Source organism: Trachypithecus francoisi, unplaced genomic scaffold (assembly GCF_009764315.1).
Source record: "Trachypithecus francoisi isolate TF-2019V2 unplaced genomic scaffold, Tfra_2.0 Lachesis_group4, whole genome shotgun sequence".
In the NCBI taxonomy this organism is placed as follows: Eukaryota; Metazoa; Chordata; class Mammalia; order Primates; family Cercopithecidae; genus Trachypithecus; species Trachypithecus francoisi.
Window position 1 is genome coordinate 63,898,135 of NW_022681469.1, and position 21,010 is coordinate 63,919,144.

Consider the following 21,010-nt stretch of genomic DNA (forward strand, 5'->3'; position numbering starts at 1 on the left):
TGACTATAATAATAGCCATAAAATAATTTGACCAAGTATATCCTCTATTAGAATATATTTTAAAGAATTAAAAAATTAGACAAAGATTGATGTATAAAGGTATTTATTACAGTATCATAGGATACTTGAAAAATATCAGAAACAAATTATCAGTATTACAGATACTGGTTTTTTGATCATTTGTTTTGCCAGTCTCAGGTTTTTTTTTTTTTTTTTTTTTTGAGAAGGAGTCTCGCTCTGTCGCCCAGGCTGGAGTGCAGTGGTGCGATCTCCGCTCACTGCAAGATCCCCTTCTGGGGTTCACACCATTCTCCTGCCTCAGTCTCCCAAGTAGCTGGGACTACAGGCGCCCGCCACCACGTCTGGCTAATTTTTTGTATTTTTAGTAGAGACGAGGTTTCTACTAAACCTCGTCTAGCCAGGATGGTCTCAATCTCCTGAGCTCGTGATCTGCCGCCTCGGCCTCCCAAAGTGCTGGGATTACAGGCGTGAGCATCCGCGCCCAGCCGCCGGTCTGTTTTTAATCCTGGCAGGGCCTCCCACATGCGTGCAGACACACACACACACACACACACACACACACACACACAGAGGCTTCAGATCTTCTTGAGAGCTGTCGTGTCGACACCCTGCACATGTTACTCAAACTTGGGGATCTCCTCTTCCAGCAAGTCTGTCCCCATCTCGTCATCCCCCACCACACACTGAATCTGCAGCTTCTGGATACTGTAGCCCACGGGCACCAGCTTGGAGCCCCCAGACCAGTCCGTCCAACTAGATGGAGCACACACAGGCCTTCAGCTGGGCCATGTCCATCTCATCATCTCAAGGCTTGACATCCAGCAGGATGGAGGACCGGGCCACCAGCACGGGCTTCTTCACCTTCTTCCCCGTGTACTGCCGCAGCCGCTCCTCCCGCAGCCACGCTGCCCCCTTGTCTTCCTCCTCATTGCCACTGCCAAACAGGTCAGTGTCATTGTCCTTGTCATACTCTGCTGGTGTGGCAGACTTCTTGGCCAGGGGTTCCACTTGGTGCATGGGAGACACGTGCTGGGTCTGCCGGGCTGTGGCCAGGTGGCCGGGCCTCCATCTTGGAGACTGCCTGCTGCAGCACCTGCACTACGCCTCACAGGTTCTGGTTCTCCACTTCCAGGCTGGCGCTTGGGACGTCGAGCTCGCTGTTGTCTCCTCTGGGGCCATTGGAGGCCCTGGGGACGGAGCTGTGGCAGGAGGCGCCGGGCACAGTCCCGTTTTATCTGCTCCTAGAATATCCTTTCTGCATCGTCATATTTGAATTTGTGGAACCAGATCTTCTCTTGTACTAGGAAGTTTGTAGACATTTTTCTGACACCAGCCAACGACACGGCGACCAGAGAGGAGGAATCGGCGGGCGCGTGACGCCTGAGGAGAGGGCCAGTATTACAGATATTGTTAATCAAATTGGAAGCCCTCTATATAATGGACTGTGACAAGTTTTCATTTACATTAAGAAATTGTGCAAGATGGAATTAGCTGCTCTAGGAACTGCCTCAGATCCCAAGCCTGCTCTTACTTGCTATGAAAACAGAGACACCCTAGTTATAGGTGGGAAAGGACACTTTCAGCCCATCTCTGCCATCACAGTGTCCACGGGCTTCCAGAGGCTTGCTCTGAGAAATGTCCTATCTTAGATTAAGAGAATGGCCGAGGGAAAAGGTGTTTTCTGAATAAGTACTGAATTATCAGGCATACCATTATTTTAGAAGCCTAATCCTGAAGAGTGCTTAATTAGACCAGCTTCCCGCAACTTTCAGGAGGAAATTAGATATGAGAAGAGTTCATTAGAAATTGGACATTGTGGCTTAACCTGTTGAGCTCTTCACATTGTGTTTCGTAGTTCGTGGTTCATCACTTTGCTAGTCATCAGACTTAATAGAGGAATTTTTAAAACATTAGATTTCTATGGAGATTCTGATTTAGTAAGGTACAGGGCCCAAGAATCTGGGTTTTAAGCCAGTTTTCTGGTTCCATTATTTAATAAGCATAGAATCTAGACCTTGAAAAAGCAGCATGACTATCACTGTTAGAAATCAGAATTTCAGGTCACACCCTAGCCCTTCTAAAACAGAATGAGCATTTTAGTGAGATCCCCAAGTATTTTGTACAAACATTAAAATTGAGAAGCACAATAGCATTAAGTTTGATAAACAACTAAGTTTGTTAACTTATGTGGAAGTTCAGGGAAAGCCTGAGAGTAAGACGTCATTGTTTAATATGAGTTGGTTGCATTTACCTCAAAAGTATTTGGTCTGTTAACTTTTTATTGGAGTGATTAACATATAATTAAATTTCAAGGACTATTTACAAAAAAAAAATATATATCTTAACCATGGAATGAACCTATTTCATAATAACAGAGCAATAACTATTGTACATAACTATTTTCTACAGGATATTTATGACCATGATTAGTATGGAAAACATCAAGATATCCACAGAGCTATGAGAATGAACTAGAATAGAGAAGCTAAGTTACAACACTAACACAAACTACTAGGACATAACTTGAAGCAATGTCTTAGTTTTCCTATATTTGGCAGTAGTAGTAGCAACAAAATAAAGGTAGCTGGAGGCTCCTTGTTCACACAAATTTAAAAGACCGAGAAGCCAAGAGTAACAGACTTTGAGTCTTCAACAATAAATCTCTTTATGGTCTATGCACGTTTATATACTGTTCAAAGGAGCATTTGTCATGCATCCCAAAATTGTACCAAAACAAACCCCATTTTCTACAACAAAAAAACAGTAAGCAAAAGAAACAGTATGATGGAATCAGGTTTTTTTTTTTTTTTTTGAGGCGGAGTCTCACTCTGTCGCCCAGGCTGGAGTGCAGTGGCCGGATCTCAGCTCACTGCAAGCTCCGCCTCCCAGGTTTACGCCATTCTCCTGCCTCAGCCTCCCCAGTAGCTGGGACTACAGGCGCCCGCCATCTCGCCCGGCTAGCTTTTTTTTTGTATTTTTTTAGTAGAGACGGGGTTTCACCGTGTTAGCCAGGATGGTCTCGATCTCCTGACCTCGTGATCCGCCCGTCTCGGCCTCCCAAAGTGCTGGGATTACAGGCTTGAGCCACCGCGCCCGGCCGGAATCAGTTTTTAAAATCATTTCAATAGGAACAAAATATTGTTATTGCATGATCAAAGCTTGCCACCTTTCAGGAGAGTAATTAGTACAGTCAGTCCAAATCTGATAATAATGTCATAAAATCTGACAAATCACAGTTGGAATCCTACTAGAAGAATGAAGAGAGAGGCTAAGAATCAAATGCTTAAAGGTTTTGTTTGCACCATAAAAGGGTTTAGAGATGCAGCTCAGTTGAATTTGGAGTCAATAATTCTTTATTTTATTTATATAAAGGGTTCTTGTATTCAAGTTTTTTAATCACTGCTGTCATATGATTGATTTACACAGAGGAATATAATGTTGATTTGATTCTTTACCTCACACCAAAGAATATACCTTTCTCTAAAGACAAAGGCAATAAGTGAATTGTGTGTCCCATTCCTTTATTATTTTATGAGACCAAATTTATTTTAAGCTTCTGAAGAAGCTGCCTTCCCCTGCTTGGCTGGGTTGGTAGCCATCATTGCAAGTGTTGTGAGAGACTTAAGGAATCATGTTGCCAGCACATTGGCAGAAGATGAGGAACAGACAAACATGGAAAATATTTTTCAAGAAGTTACTTCACCCTAGAAGAAGAGACAAATAGAGACATAGCATGTCTGATTAAGGGATGGTGTAAGTACCACTGTGTACACCACCTATTTTTATACATTTATTAGTCACAAGCAAGAAAGAAACTTCCAAAACATAAACAGTAGAGCAAAGATGTTAGATATGAAATAGTGGCATTAATGTCAAACAGATAAATGAGAAATAGACAATTACAGTAACAATAATTTCATGTTACTTAAAGCATAACTTTTGAGAGGTTATGCTGTTTATAGAGGAAAGTTACGGCAGCACAGAAAATTGCGGATTTAATGCAGTATAATAATTTATGGTCAGAAACTACTGCAGATTTTTTTGTTCTAAATTTCTGTAGGGTTTATATAGCTTTAGGTGGATTCCCATCTGCAGTAAAATCAGATATATTTTATTAGTTATACCAATTACCACAGTCTACAGAGGAGCTTGGATGTACATACTAAAATAAAATATCCCCTAAAAATATTTGGATAATCTGAAATGCTTTCAAATTATAACTCTACCCGAGATTTTTGAGGTTCCTGCTTTGCTATTTTTTTTCCAAAAGCCACTGAGTAAAGCTCTGAATTCACAGCAATTGGGCTCCATTTCATGGCTTATTGCTTGAGGATCTGACATCTGGTCCAATCAGAGCCAATTAAATTCCTCTAGTTTCTAGTTTACATTTATTTGGTATTAGAAGTTGCATCTGGCTGTAATGGCTCGTAAATGTGTAGAGTACCTGGTTTTTGGAGTTCTTTGGTTGCAAAAAAAGAGACCAAAGAAGGTTTCCAGTGAAAATATCGCTGGAATGTGGATGCCATGCACGTGGTTCAGTTAGAGTTTCCAAATTCCTGGTTGAGGAACACTCTCCCTTAAGGTAACTGCTAGTGCCACAGCCTTGGCCGCAGGGTCACTAAACCCTTTTGAGGTACCACAGTACTCAATTCCATCATTTAAAAGAAGGTAACAACAACAAAAACTAACTATCTCTGTATTGTCGGATTAGTCCCTAAGATTCAAAGTCTCTGTTATGATTTAATTACATATATCATTTTTTGAAAAGGAGCACAAATATTTAATGTTTTAAATAACTGCTGAGTTGCTCACAGTCTAAACCATATTTTATCATTGCAGAATTTATGACAGTCTATTTTAATCATTACATTTATTGCATAATTGTTTATTTCATAATCTAGCATATTATCATCACAAATATCTAAATTATGCAATAAATATAATGGTTAAAATAGACTGTCTTAAATACTTCAGTGATAAAACATGATTTAGACTGTGAGAGTCAACCCAGAAGTTATTTAAACTCAGCTGTTCCAACTTTTCAAAGACATATCATACTCAGAATATAATCTAAAATTCTTATGTATTCTGCAGGGTCCTATGATCAGACACCTGGATGTCTTTCCAATGGTATTTTCTGCCATATTCCCCTTGCTCAGATGCGTCGGCAATACCAAGTCACCTGCTATTTTTTAATCATATTAAGCAGGGTCTATATTTGGGTCCTTGCTATTGACTGTTCCTGGGACTTTGGTCCCTTGAATATTCAAATGCTTTCATTCAAGTGTCTACTTAAATGAAATTTCATCATAAATCCTTTCCTAACAATTCTGTTTATATTAGCATCCCATCTCCATCATTCTCTACACCTTTACTTACCTTAATTAATTTTTTCTTTGACTTCTAACAACTTGACATCTTACATATTCAGCTTTTGATTCTTGCCCCAGCACCACACACATACACTAACACACACACACACACACACACACATTCCATACTGAAAAGAATGTAATTGTGTTAGTCCGTTCTCATGCTGCTATAAAAAACTGCCCAAGACTGGGTAATTTATAAAGGAAAGAGGTTTAATTGACTCACAATTCTGCAGTGCTGGGGAGGCCTCAGGAAACTTATAATCATGGCAAAAGGGAAAGGAGAAGCAGGCACCTTCTTCACAGGGCAGCAGGATGGGGTGAATGCAAGCAGGGGAAATGGCAGATGTTTATAACACCATCAAATCTCATGAGAACTCACTATCACAACAACATGAGAATAACTGCCCCATGATTCAATTGCCTCCCACCAGGTCCCTCCCACGACACGTGGGGATTATGGGAACTACAATTTAAGATGAGATTTGAGTGGGGACACAGCCAAACCATGTCAGTAATGTAAACTCCAATTTAAGGATTCTTTTTCAATGTAATATTCCATACGCTTTTAAGGATTACTAAATTATGGTATGCACTCAATAAATATGGGTTGAATGAACTAGCAATATGGCAATAGATTACTACAGATGATTTTTTTCAGGAGGTAGTACTCAGAAACTTTCAGCATCCATGTTTCTTGATATTCCAGATCCTTAATTAATTAATTAATTAATTTTTTGAGACAGAGTCTCGCTCTGTCACCCAGGCTGGAGTGCAGTGGCCGGATCTCAGCTCACTGCAAGCTCTGCCTTCCGGGTTCACACCATTCTCCTGCCTCAGCCTCCCGAGTAGCTGGCACTACAGGCGCCCGCCACCTCGCCCGGCTAGTTTTTTGTATTTTTTAGTAGAGACGGGGTTTCACTGTGTTTGCTAGGATGGTCTCGATTTCCTGACCTCGTGATCCACCCGTCTCGGCCTCCCAAAGTGCTGGGATTACAGGTTTGATCCACCGCACCCGGCCCCTGATCCTTAATTTTACAGTTGAAGAACCTGATGGTAAAAATAATGAATACTGTGCAGCTGGGAAACTGAATGTCTTGATTCTATTTTATGTTTTCAGGTGGGTTTTCTTTTAGATGATAAATCATTTTTAATACACTTGTAATGTATATATTTAGAAAAACTACTTATAAATATACAAGTAATTGACCCTCATCTCTAGGCCTTGTGGTATTTGACTTGTAAATTAGGGTGTAGGGTCATTAAAGATTAAGATAATTTTTTATTGTGTTTAGTATCTTTGTATTATCAGAATATAGCCCCAGTAAAAATACAGAGCAAGATAGTTACATAGAAAAAAAATTGTTGTATGTTGAGAATATTTGTGTTGCAAATTTTATCAATTGTCAATGAATGAAAGACTTGACAAGTTGAGGAATATAAAGAGATTTTGGATAGATGACTTTCAGATATCTTAAAGTCTATTTGTGGATATAATATATGTATAGGCAAAGAAATTACAGTGCAATTTAAGAATATGACAAACTAATGGTAGAAGAAGCAAGTTAAACTTTGATCGAAGAAGATAGCTTAGAGTCAGGAAAGTCTTTATAGAGGAGGTAAAATAGCACCTATATTGGTGATAAAATATAAACATTTTCCTAGATTACCCAAATGAAAGGTAATTTAATAAATTAATAGCATATTAATTATTTAAACCTGAAATAGAAAAACAGAATAAATAATATGATTAAGGCTTTCTAACCCAACCAGGGTCATATGTAAAACTCTAGGTGGCCACTTGACTACCACAAAAGACGTTCTAATTCCCATTTACTCTAGACATAAAGAGTTACTGCTGGCACAGCTTCTTCTCTTTTGAAAAGGAACACGTACCTTTAATGTTTTAAATGCCTGCTGAGCTGACTATAGCTCAGAAGTATAGACAATGTTTATCTTCCTAATGAACCCAGAAAAGTGATGACATGTCAAAATAAACTGAACAAACAACCCTTTTTAATGCTTACAATAGTGAATGGGTCTGAGCAATTTGCATTCCAGATCAAACTGAAAAGAAAACTAATCAAAAGCTCCATGGACCAGTGACACAATATGATTTCAAATTTGATCCTTGTTATTCAAAGAATCTGAAAGTCTGTTCGTGTCAAGCTGTATCGCTCTATTTTATTAAAAGCCTTAATGATCATATGAATAGGGCAGTTGTTTGAGGGACTTGCTTTATTATATATCTACCCGAATCGATTTGCTGCATCATTTCTATGCACATTTTTGTTGTCATCCTTTAGAAATGCTATATTTCTTTTGTCTCTCTTTCCTCCTCTCTGCTCCAGACTTTCCTTTGCTCTAACTGTACGCACATTGGAACCCAAGCACACACGTACACAGCACAGCAATAGATGCACAAATGACAATTACTTCATTATCCTTGTAATTGAAATTAGCCTAAGGTAAGGCTCAGGCTAACTAGTGAGAATCTCTGTAGATACCGAACGTAAAGCTTTTCACTGAAATATGAAGAGTTAGAAATGAAATCATCAAGTGAAGTGGTCTCTGCACACTTCCCTTCGCGTTACAAAAAGGGACTCAAAATAAGTAATTTTTACATGAAAGGAACTTTTTTATTGTCCTTCTTTTACTGTCTCTAATATAGTTCTTAATAAATCTGCCTAATATCCCAAAGAACAGACAGTTCAAGAAAATAAACAAGTAGGGCCAGGAGAGAGTAAATCTCTAACAAAGAAATGAGAGATTAAATAAACTTAAATAAAAAGGGAAATGTATAGTAGAGTTTTGCCACTTGAAATAGTAAATACCAGTGATATGAAAAATTTGATGTAACTGAATATCTGGTTCCCTCACCTATGTGAGAGAAGTAAATCATTATTGCATATAACTTTTTATTCCACTGATAAAACTTCCAGCTCTTTCTGAAACTTATTCTTTGTTTACTTCTCAGTTATAACCTTGTGACATGGTTGGAAGTTTTATAACAGATTTTACAAAAAAAAACTTAAGGAAAGATATGAAGTATTTCCTTGAAAGATAATTTCAAAAAATAATAGAACTTGTGCCATTAAATTAATATTTAAAAATTCTAATTATCTTATTACAATTAAATTTTATGTTCTAAAATAAAAAACTGTAGATGATTATCATACTTAATTTTATTTAAAATTAAAAATTGATACTTTATGATAAAAATTTATTTCAGGATTTATACCCATGGAAAATCTATTGCCTGTATCCTTGAGACAGCAGTTTCCTGCTTTTTCAAAGAAAGAGACCTTAACATTAATGGATTTCATATGTTGGGTCCTTTCCTGTACGTACACAAGCAGTTAGATGTCCATTCTCCAAAACTATGAAATTATTTCAGTGAATCTTAGACCATCCCAGAACTAATATTACTCTTTTTCTGACTTTTTTTTAGAAGACTTTGTTGAGAAGCATAGGAAGAAAGTCTATTTCTATAAACTCAGTTGAAATTTGAAGCTTTAAATAAGCAAAATCAATTTCCATCAAATAGAAATCCTTTTGATAACTCTGAAGGGATTTTTTTTGTTTGTGTGCAAGGAGCAGGATAATTCCAGGGAAAATTTCAGATTGCCAGGGAGGGGGTGGGGGGGGTTGCGGGGGGGCGGATACTACGAAGACCTTATATGGACTTCACTGGATACATTTAGATGCTATAAAATTATAGCATTTAATGTGTTAGAAATGTCTTCTGGTATTATTCTAACTGTGTTCCCCACACCCAGAAACATTTCTCAAAGATGTTCCCACTGGAGATAGCAGTGGGATGGGAGTGGAAGTGAGAAAGGAACTCTTGGACCATGAATCTTGCTTCAGTGAGAAGAGATCCATTTTATGAACTTCCAGTTTTGAGCTTTCCTGTTGAGTTTCACTCAAAGCAAAATATGTGTCCATTTTGGACCTGTAGAAAGCAGATATCGATATGGAATTTGGAGTGTAAGGTATTGGTTGTGGGAAATATCTGTGAAGGACAGAGGTGAGAATGAGCAAGCATACATGGATTAGAATAATCTCAGTCCTTAGAGAAGTAGATGCGAAAGTGGGATTAAAAATATCCAGATTTAATATAAGAAACTTGTATGAAAGGAAACAGAAGGCCAGAGAAGGCTTGTTTGGCTATAAAACCATGGTACAAGTCTGATTCTAAAGAAAAGAGAAGGAGGGATGGACGGGAGCCTCTCAGACAACTGTCTAATCTTACAGAGGATCAGCAAGACCTTTCAAAGAATTCTCAAGTTAAGGTTGGCCTTCCAAAGATTCCCATGTCCACCAGGAATGGGGCTGCCTTAGCATCCTTGCTACACTCAGTCCTTTGCAGGGAGCATCACACGGATAGTGGAGTCTAATTACAAACTTGGCAATGGATGTCTCATTACAAACTTGGCAATTGATGAGAGCTAAATGATACCTCATGGACATAAAGAGGGGAATAACAGACACTGGGGCCTATTTGAGAATGGAGGGTGGGTGGAGGGAGAGGATCAGAAAAAAATACTATTAAGTACTAAGATTAATATCTGGGTGAGGAAATAATCTGTACAAGAAAACGCTGTAACACGAATTTACCTGTATGACAAACCTGCACATGTACCCCTGAACCTAAAATAAAAGCTAAAAAAGAAAGAAAGAAAGAAAGAAAGAAAGAAAGAGAGAGAGAGAGAAAGAAGAAAGAAAGAAAGAAAGAAAGAAAGAAAGAAAGAAAGAAAGAAAGAAAGAAAGAAAGATCTTTCTGGAAGAAAGACATAGGTGGTACACCTTCGTGGCTGCCATAGGATTTCATAGAAAAAACAAGTTTGAAAATGACTTATCTAGTAAATCTCTCATTTTACAACTTTATAAAATTTAACAACTAAATGAAACGACTTTCAAAATCACAGTTACTTGTTCTACAGACAAGACTGAAACCCAAATATCTTTATCCTCTACTCAGAATTATTTCTAACATACTTCTGGGCTTTTCCAATATTTTCTTATGCAATATAACCAATTCTGTGGATCTTTATTATTCTCACTATCAAAGCCTTCAAATAATTACAGGATGAAGAGATATCACAATTTGGACTTGCATTCTAATTAAATTTTTATTTTCCTTTACACATTTTGAAATTGTTAATGAAATTCTCAATCAGAGATTACCTTATAGTCAAGTGTTAAGGATAACATCTTTCCATTAATTTTTTAAAATAAACTGCCATTGATTTGTAAATGAAGAAATAAAGCCATGGTCAGAGGTAAATTGCCTTTACCTGTCTGAACAGCGAGAGACTATGCAGGATGGTGTAACTCATCCAACCAAGAGAGCATCAAAATAAAATAAACATGATTTATTTGCCTGTGGTTATTTTCATGCATTTAAAGATGGTTCTGTTGACAAGATTTCTTGCTTTCCATTAACAAAGAAGTCATAAAGATCAACCTGCTGTGTGCAGTGGCTCACGCCTATAATGAGCACTTTGGGAGGCCAAAGAGGGAGGATTGCTTGAGCCCAGGAGTTAGAGGCCAGCCTGGACAACATAGAGAGACCCAGTCTCTACAAAATACACAAATAATTATCCAGGAGTGCTGGTGTGTGTCTGTAGTCTTAGCTACTCGGAGGCTGAGGTAGGAGGATCAACCAGGCCTGGGGAAGTCGAGGTTGCAGTGAGCCGTGATCTCACCACTGAACTCTAGACTTAATGACATAGTGAGACCTGTCTATTTAAAAAAGTAATAGTAACTAATTTATCATTCATTAAATGGTATGTGCTCTTAAAGTCCTGCCTCTCTAATTTTTAAGTTATGACCTTATAGAAATACTTCATGGTATTTGCTTTTTGACACTCAAGACAAATAAATACAATGAATGTTAAACTTTTCGTAAAACAAATTTAATAAATAAAATTAAATGAAAAAGGTAGATTTGTAGTGCTGTTATTTCTGTGATATTGGATCTCTCTAAGAAGTTATAGATTAAGGTTTTTCATATTTCACCTGTTCCCCTAACTTTTTGAATTGTTGAATAGTATACATGTTATTCATTTCTTAACTTTGCTCTTATGTGTATTCTAGAATAATGTTTATAATTTATTGCCAATGTAGAAATTATATGATGGAATGGCTTTTTCCTCATTGTTTCAGAAGAAAATAGAATGAAATAAGACAACAGCATAAAATGACACTGACATTAACTGTATCAGAACTGATTTTTAAAATCATAATTATATTTTATATTTTAAAATATATTTGATGCACAGCTATGAAATTTGTGGTATTTTGTGTTTTATTTTATTTTTAATTGGCACATAATAATTGTATATATTTATGGGGTACAATGTGATACACTGTATAATGATCAAATCAGGATATTTAACAAATTAGTCATCTCAAATATTTATCATTTCTTTGTGATAAGAACATTCAGAATTCTCTCTTCCAGCTATTTTAAATTATATAATAAATATTGTTAACTATTTTCACCCTGCTGTATAATAGAACAACAGAATGTATACTGTATCAATTGTAACATTGTACTCATTGACCAACCTCTTCTTATTCACTCCACCCATCCACCCTAGATTCTGGTAATGGCTATTCTTTACTTCTATAAGACCAACTTTTTCTAGATTCCAAGTATGTGTGTGATCATGAACTATTTGTCTTTCTGTGTCTGGCTTATTTCACTTCACATAATGTTCTCCAGGTTCATCCATGTTGTCCCAAGTGATGGGATTTCATTTTTTATTGCTGAATAGCAATAAAATGTGGTATATATACCACAATGGCATATATATAATTCCATTGTGTATGTATACCATGTTTTCTTTATTCATTCACCTGTTGATAGACATTTAGGTTGATTTCATTTCTTGGCTATGCTGCAATGAACATGGAAGTGTCGATACCACTTGACATACTGATTTCATTTCCTTTAAATAAATACCTTGTAGTGGAATTGCTGGATCATATGGTAGTTCTATTTTTAATTTTTTTGAGGAAACTCCATACAATTTTCCATAATGGTAGAAAAGCCAATTTTATAAGAGATTATGTATGATGTTTTTTCTTTTGTGTGAGTTTTGGCTTTACATTCCAAATCATCAAATAGTAACTTTTAATAAAATACTGTGAGCTGTGTTACACATTATAGCTTTAGAAAAGAATTTAAGACTCTCTTTTGGTGCACTAAAGGCTTAGTCACCATGATCTCAGATCTAATGTTAATTTAGATATCATGCAACACGGTTTATTCCCTGTACATTCCTTTTGAAAATATCCAATAAATTAGCAACTACTTGGGTCAGAAACAACTCTTATTGTTAACGAACACCTTCATTATGTTGGCTATGCCTATCTGATCTTCTGGTTTTATTTATTCTTTGTGAAGCAATTCAAAACTTTTTTCATCCATTTTTCCACATCATAGCACTTGAATACTGAAGAGAATTCCCGTGTCTCTACTTAGTCATACACTTTTGTCTAAATGTATGCTGATATACCTTTTCTTTTAAATTACATATCTTGCTTCTGTGCCTTTAAATTCATCCTGGATTTCATGAAGAGCCTAAATAAAGCACATTTTAAGAATTGGTAGGAGTTTTTATTTCCTTGACTTCTTTACAAACCAAGAATCTTGATGAGAGTCAAAAGAGGTTGAGGGGGTGAGGCGGGGTGGGAATTTAGCTTCTTCAAATCCTTTAGAATCCAGAGAGAAATCTCTGGAGAAATTGCAGTAGAGAAGGCATAGAAGGATAAGCTTTAAAAATAACAGAATCTGGCCGGGCGCGGTGGCTCACGCCTGTAATCCCAGCACTTTGGGAGGCCGAGACAGGCGGATCACGAGGTCAGGAGATAGAGATCATCCTGACTAACACGGTGAAACCCCGTCTCTACTAAAAATACAAAAATTAGCTGGGCGTGGTGGCGGGCGCCTGTAGCCCCAGCTACACGGGAGGCTGAGGCGGGAGAATGGTGTGAACCCAGGAGGGGGAGCTTGCAGTGAGCTGAGATCCGGCCACTGCACTCCAGCCTGGGCAACAGAGTGTGACTCCGTCTCAAAAAATAAATAAATAAATAAATAAATAAAACAGAATCTGATGATTAGATTTGTTTGGGTCATCTCCTTACCATCATCATTATCTACTTTCTCATTTAGTGTTATTACACATCAGAGCTGAAATAATGAGAACACTTTCGTAGTGAACAAACTGAAAGTCTATTGAAAAGTGAGAAATTAAAAAAAAACAGAAAAAGTCATTAATTTGTAGCTATTTTAAAAATTAGTTAATATTTGTGCATGTATGCATCCCAGTTTCCATTATGTAAATTTAGAATGCATTATGTAAAACTTATATAATAGTGAATGGGATTTTACAATTCTAAGTGAAAGGTAAAACTCAAACTAGAGTTTTTTTCTTCTTAATGTAAATGTTTTACTTATTTCAAATAATGTAAGAGACATGTCTAACTAAGTACTACAGAAATTAAATTTAAACTAGCAAATATGAAATCTACTAAAACCCAAGATTTACTTTCAGTCATGTTCTCATAACATCCCTTTACTGTAAAGCGACTTTTTAAAGTTATCTTCTAGGAAGCAGATGCATTTGGTTTTAATTGCACAGAAACTTATGGTGAAGTTATGTACATCATTTGCAAACATCTCCATGCACAAAGGCACAATATGGTATTTTACCAAAGTGTATATTGTACATACTGCTTTCAATTTTGTTTCTGTATGTGTGTGTCTTCTCTTGGTGGTATTATTTTAAATCCGTTCATATGATGATACTGTTATTTGGCACTTCATTCGAGTTAACTGTTAACATTAATTTATATATTTTATTTCACAAAAGTGAAATATTTGCTGCATTATTCTAGAGCCATTATGATTTTTAGATATATAAATATATATATATATATTTTACAAATCTCACCAGAATAGCAAGAAAGAAATAAATGCTCAATATGAAGCAAAATTATTTTCTATATTCTAGCTTTCTACTTTTGTATGCAAAATTACTTCATTCAAAATAACAACTTTGTGCCAAATAAAATAAAATACTGGCTGAGCATCATGGCTCATCTCTGTAATCCCACCATATTGGGAGGCCGAGGCAGGCAGATCACTTGAGGCCAGGAGTTCGAGACCAGCCTGGCCATCTATTGTTTTTGTTTTGCTAGATTCCTTCTTAATTTTTTTCTGAAAATAGTACTCTAGTGAGGCCTCAATCACTAAACTCTATCCCCAATTTTAGAAGTATCCCCGATTTTAACTAAGGCTTGGCCAATAAAAAAGTTTTTTATCCTTCAAACCACAATGATTGACACAGAAATCTGATAAAATCTTGAGCTTTTATACAAAAACATTGAGAAAGAGATATTACCTGCACTGATGTAAGCCTGGATCTGTCAGAGGTCATAGACTTCTGTAGTTTGAAGTAAGTCAGAAGAGGGAATGAGTCCAACTTACCGGGTGAGGTCTAGGAGAGAGGCAGATGACTGAGAACCTAAAGACATGATTTAAGCTTGGGATTCCCAACTAAAAACACCAGTAAATCCCCTTTTATTGCTTAACTGAGGTTGACTTAATTTCCCTATTTCACAACTTGCAGTGTCTTCACAAATACAGGGTGCAATAATGTAATCGCCTGCAAAGAAGAGTAATGTGCAGTAACTTATTCTACTGGGAATTAAAGTGTCTAGTAAAATTACAATAAATAAAACAGTGACATGTGACATTTTGGTTAAAAAAAATTGACAAGGCAAACCAATGAGAAAGAAGATACTGCTTGGAAAAGGGTCTCTGTGTGTGTTAATTCTAGTTAATTCTTGCGTGAGTGTGTGTGTACATGTTTGCATGGGTATGTACTGACACCTGATGGGGCAAGGGGAGTGGGATTGCTATATACCTATAGAGGATCTGTTGAATATCCACCAAACAGTGCTAATGTATTTGTCATTTGGGGAAAAAAATCAAGTCATACACTTAATATACTAAGTGTATGTACATTTACATACTAGATGTCTGTCTACTTGCCAAATTCACATGCTAAAAAGTTATAATACATAGTGAATAAATGTCCAAAATTTAGATAAATTATTAATGACTTTAGAGATATGAAGGACATGTTATTCTGAGAAACAATGAAAATAACAAAAATAAATGCATTTTAATATACAAATATATCCTATAAGTCAGAGAACAAAAATAGTAAATATTACTAAGCAAGAGATAAGACAATTAACTAAAGAAATGCAAATAACTAATAACTGTATATAAATATACAATGTCACCAATAATCAAAAAAATAAGGCAAATTACAAAAAATTAAAATGAAAAATATATAGTGTGATTAGAAGACGGCATGATGGCACATACCTATAGTTCCAGCTACTCAGGAGGCTGAGGAGGGAGAATTGGTTGAGACCAAGAGTTCAAGGCAACAGTTTGCTATACTTGTGCCACTGCACTGCAACCTGGGTGATACAGTCATATCCAATCTCAAAATAAAATAAAATAAAATAATAAAATAAAATAGAAGATGGCAAAACAGGCAACATAACAAACACAATTCTGATAAAAGCTTAATTTTGCACCCTTTCTACAAGAAGCGCTGTCCGTCTGAATAAAATTTCTTATATTTTATGGGCTTTTAATGACCCTTCAATGAGTTGTCCCAAAACATGTACTTTTAAAATTGTTTTTGCATAGTTTTTTAAAATAAGAGAATACAACACTAATGTTAGTCCTAAAATAGTTAATTCAATTATGTTACCTTCACACAAAAATTTTGAAGCCAATTTTTTTTTTTTTAAACACAGATAAATGTAATGTGCAAAAGTAAAGAAAATAAAGAGAAAGTCCCAGCCAGAGCAATCAGGAAAGAGGAAAAAAAAGTCACCCAAATATGAAAAGAAGAAGTCAAAGTATCTCTCTTCATTGATCATATTATTTTATACCTAGAAAACCCTAGGGACTCTGCCAAAAGGCATCTAGAACAGTTAAATGATTTTAGTAAGGTTTCAGGATATTAAATCAATGTAAAAAATATCATTAATACTTCTATACACCAATAACATCTAGGCTGAGAGTCAAATTAAGAACGCAGTCTCATTTACAACAGCCACCAATAAAAACAAAAACCAAAAACAAAAACCTAGGACTACTTCTAACCAAAAAGGTGAAATATCACTACAGAGAAAAAACTACATAACACTTCTGACAGAAATCAGAGATGAGACACACACACACACACACACACACACAGATAAATAAATGAAAAAACACTTCATGCTCATTGATTCAAAGTATCAACGTCATTAAAATGGCCATAATGGCCAAAATAATTTACAAATTCAATACTACTCCTATCAAACTACCAACATCATTCTTCAACAAATTAAAAAAAAAAAAAAAAAAACACTATTCTAAACTTCGTATAGAACCAAAAAGGGCCTGAAGAGCTGAAACTATCCTAAGTAAAAAGAATAAAGCTGGAGGCACCACACTACTTGACTGCAAACACACTGACCAATGGAACAGAATAGAAATCTCAGAAATAAAGCTGCATAACTACAACTGTTTGATCCTTAACAAGGTCAGCAAAAACTGTCATTGAGGATAACTGGTTCCGGGATAACTGGCTAGCCATGTGCTAAAGAATGAATCTGGACCCTTCCTTGTACCATAACTCAAGATGGATTAAAGACTTAAAAGTAAAACCCAAAACTGTAAAAACATCAACCTTGGCAAAGAATTTTCGGCTAAATCCCCAAAAGCAATTGCAACAAAACCAAAAATTGACAAGTGGGACTTAAACTAAAGATCTTCTGCACAGCATAATAGCTATAAATAAACAGATAACGTACAGAATGAGAGAAAACATAACAAACTGTGCACCCAACAGAGAGAGGTCTCATGTTCAAAATCTATAAGGAACTTACACAATTCAATAAGAATAAATAAATACTCCCATTAAAATTGGGCAAGAGACATGAACAGATATTTCTCAAAAGAAGACATGCAAACATCCAACAAACATGAGAAAAGGAGATCATCACCAATCATCAGAGAAATGCAAATCAAAACTGCAATGAGACACCATCTCACACCAGTCAGAATGATGGAACTGGAGGCCATAATCCTAAGCCAATTAGTGCAGGAACAGAAAATCAAATATTGCATGTTCTCTCTTATAAGTGGGAGCTAAACATTGAGCATGCATGGATATAAACATGGGAAAAATAGACACTGCAGACTCCTACAGGGAGGAAGGGGAAGTGTGAGTGGGGTGAAAAGCTACCTAATGGGTACTATACTCACTATCGGGATGCAATATACTTATGTGACAAACCTGCACATGTATCCCCTGTATCTAAAATAAAAATTTAAATTGAAAACAAGAAAGTGAAGATCATGGAACAAAGCCATATGCTATTATTATTATTTTGTCAAAGAAAGAAGGAAAAAGGGAGAAGAAGGAAGGAAGGTAGCCAGAAAGAGGGGAATGAAGGTTTTTCAGAAAATAATTTTAAAAATACTAATTTTTGAAGTGGGGGATGATTACAAGGGATTCACCAGAAAATTAGAATACCTTGGGAAAATTCCTTTAGAAAACGATTAAGAATTTTATTACAACTACTTTTTATTACAGGGATAGAAACACATGCGTCTGCTATTTTTCCTAATACTCTCCCTCCCCCCACCCCACCCCCCAACAGGTCTCAGGGTATATTGTTCCCATCTCTGTGTCCATGTGTCATTATTCAGCTCGCACTTATAAGTGAGAACATGTGGTGTTTGGTTTTCTGTTTCTTTGTTAATTTGCTGAAGACAGTAGCTTCCAGCTCCATTCATGTCCCTGCAAAGAACATGATCTTATTCCCTTTCACGGCTGCACAGTATTCCATAGTATATATGTACCACATTTTTTTAATCCAGTCTATCATTGATGGGCATTTGGGTTAATTCCATGTCTTTGCTATTGTGAATAGTGCTGCAGTGAACATACATGTGCATGTATCTTTGTAATAGAATGATTTATTTTCCTTTGGATATATATCCATTAAGGAGATATATTAATGACCTTTGGGGAATTGCCACACCATCTTTTACAATGGTTAAACTAATTTATGTTCCCACCAACACTGTAAAAGTATTCCTATTTCTCCACATCTATTGTTTCTTGACTTTTTAGTAATCAGCATTCTGACTAGTGTGAGATGGTATCTCATTGGATGGATGGATCTCATTGGATGGATCTGCTGCCATCCATGTAAGATGTGACTTGCTCCTCCTTGCTTTCTGCCATGATTATGAGGCCCTCCCCAGCCATGTGGAACTGCAAGTCCAAAAAATCTCTTTCTTTTGTAAACTGCCTAGGCTGCGGTATGTCTTTATCAGCAGCATGAAAACAGACTAATACAGTGATGTTGAGCTTTTGTTCATATGCTTGTTGGCCATGGGAATGTCTTCTTTTGAGAAGTGTCTGTTCATGTTCTTTGCCTACTTTTTAATGGGGTCATTTGGTGTTTCTTGTAAATTTGTTTTAGTTCTTCATGGATTTTGGATGCTAAATCTTTGTCAGATGGATAGATTGCAAAATGTTTCTCCCATTCTGTAGGTTGCCTGTTTGCCCTGATGATAGTTTCTTTTGCCGTATAGAAGCTCTTTAGTTTAATTGGATTCCATTTATCAACTTTTGCTTTTGTTGCAATTGCTTTTGGTGTTTTAGTCATGAAATCTTTGTCTGTGCCTATGTCTTGAATGATTGCCTAGATTTTTTTCTAGTGTGTTTAGACTGAACCAGGAAGAAGTTGAATCCCTGAATAGACCAATAACAAGTTCTGAAATTGAGGCAGTAATAAATAACCTACCAACAAAAAAAGCCCAGGACCAGATGGATTTACAGTTGAATTCTACCAGAAATACAAAGAGAAGCTAATACTCTTTCTTCTGAAACTATTCAGAATGACAGAGAAGAAGGGACTCCTCCCTAACTCATTCTATGAAGCCAGCATCATCCTGATGCCAAAACCTGACAGAGCTACAACAAAAAAAGAAAACTTCAGACCAATATTCCTGATGAAAATTGATGCAAAAATTCTCAATAAAATACTGGCAAACTGAATATAGCAGCATATCAAAACGCTTGTCCCACGATCAAGTTGGCTTCGCCCATGGGACGCAAGACTGGTTTAACATACACAAGTCAATAAATGCAATTCATCACATAAATAGATCTAAAGACAAAAATCACATGATTATCCCAATGGACGCAGAAAAGGCCTTTCATAAAATCAACATTCCTTCTGTTAAAAACACTCAATAAACTAGTTATTGAAGGAACATACCTCAAAATAAGAAGAGCCATTTATGACAGACCCAGAGCTAATATCAACCTGAATGGGCAAAAGCTGGAAGCATTCTCCTTGAAAACCAGCGCAAGACAAGGATGGCCTCTATATTAGTCAGGGTTCTCTAGAGGGACAGCACTAATAGGATACATAAAGAGGAGTTTATTAGGGAGTATTGACTCACAGGATCACAAGGTGCAGTCTCATAATAGGCTGTCTGTAAGCTGAGGAGCAAGGAAGCCAGTCCAAGTCCCAAAGCTGAAGAACTTGGAGTCTGATGTTCGAGTGCAGGAAGCATCCAGCATGGGAGAAAGATGTAGGCTGCAGGCTAAGTCAGTTTAGTCTTTTCACTTTCTTCTACCTGATTTTATTCTGGCCATGCTGGCAGCCAAATAGATGGTTCCCACCCAGATTAAGGATGGGTCTGCCTTTCCCAGTTCACTGACTCAAATGTGAATCTCCTTTAGCAACACCCTCACAGACACACCCAGGAGCAATATTTTGCATGCTTGAATCCAGTCAAGTTGACACTCAATTAACCATCACATCTCACTACTCCTATTCAAAATAGTATCAGAAGTTCTGGCCAGGGCAATCAGACAAGAGAAAGAAATAAAGAGTATTCAAATAGGAAGAGAGGAAGTCATATTGTCATTGCTTGCAGATAACATGATCCTGTATCTAGAAAACCCCATTGTCTCAGCCCAAAAGCTTCTTAAGTTGATAAGTAACTTCAGCAAAGTCTCAGGATATCCCCCGGTTTTCATCACAAAACACATATATTATCTGCCTTATAATCTGAAGAGAAATAAAGCAAGACTTAGTAGAGAGTGTCGAGAAGTTCATTTCTGAAGTATAGAAAATCTCTAAATTTCTTTCAGCACTCTATAAACTTATTATACATTTTTCTATAAGAATAGCCTTTTTCCTTTGATTGCAGGAAGCATGCCAATCTCCAAATGTCTGTCATATATGCTTCTGGTTAGGAAAACTTTTTAAAAATACTTTTTTTTTTTTTTAAAGGAGACACAAAATGAGAGTAGGGGTGAGGGACAGGGAGAGAGAATGTAGAGAAGGAAGAAATAAATGTGAAGATGAAGGAACACATTCCCCCACTTCTCAAGTCCACCCAGCGGTAACGGACCCTGTGATACCCACTTGCTGTGCCCTGTGTGATAAGGTTTAGTTGCACTTGGAATACTTGCTCTTAGGAGCTCCTTTGCTTTTTG

General features: G+C 36.6%; 1 pseudogene; it reads right to left on the reverse strand.

Moving 5' to 3' along the window:
* Positions 1 to 370: 370 nt before the first annotated feature.
* Positions 371 to 15,865, reverse strand: LOC117072994 (annotated as a pseudogene).
* Positions 15,866 to 21,010: the final 5,145 nt, after the last annotated feature.